Here is an 844-nt window from a genome sequence, read left to right as displayed (position 1 = left end):
CAGGGATCAGCTGTCCAAAGTTGTGCCATGTGCTGCTGAGTACTGTTTGTCCTTGTCTGTGAATCTGCATCTGCAGCCGTCAGAGACTGGACCACTGTGATTTCCTAACTAAACACAGGCCCGCTTCTGATGTCTACACTCTGTCTGAGTTCTGTGATTGCACAACAATCACAAACATCTTAAGAATAAATGAGTTTTTCTGTATGTTTCCTCACGAGCCTCTCTAATGAGGATGCGCTGTGGCGGCTGGCGATTGAGTGACGTGACCACCTACGGTCTGCTGGCTTTATCGAACTCGCTTCTTGTGGTATTTCCTCTGGCAATAAACGATGGGAGTGAAAGAGAACTGGAGAAAGAGTGGTGTGGAATGATAAAGCACTAGATATCTGGTTTGTATTTCTTTATTCCTTTATCATTTCACCCTGGAGCTGCTGCAAGAGGGAATTTCCTGTCGCTGTTTCTCCCATGTGTGAGACAGAGAAATTGGACGGCCATAGACGACCCCCCCCCCCCAACACCTCCCCCTATAATGCAGTGCAGCCAATCACACATACAAAGCAACATACTGACAGCATCAAGAATAATGACAACCAGACTGCTACAGTTAAGACAAAAGGGCATTGAACTAATGTTGGGTCATATGAAATATTTCGGTTAGTTACCATACGTATAAATAGACAGATAGATAGATAGATAGATAGATAGATAGATAGATAGATAGATAGATAGATAGATAGATAGATAGACAGATAGATAGATAGATATGTGCAATTGAAATAAAACATGAGATATTGGTTGAAGCGGAAATGGAAATATGTGAATATATACTTAGGTACATCAAAAG

Source organism: Squalius cephalus (assembly GCF_949319135.1).
Source record: "Squalius cephalus genome assembly, chromosome: 18".
In the NCBI taxonomy this organism is placed as follows: Eukaryota; Metazoa; Chordata; class Actinopteri; order Cypriniformes; family Leuciscidae; genus Squalius; species Squalius cephalus.
Note: the sequence above shows the minus strand (reverse complement) of the source record.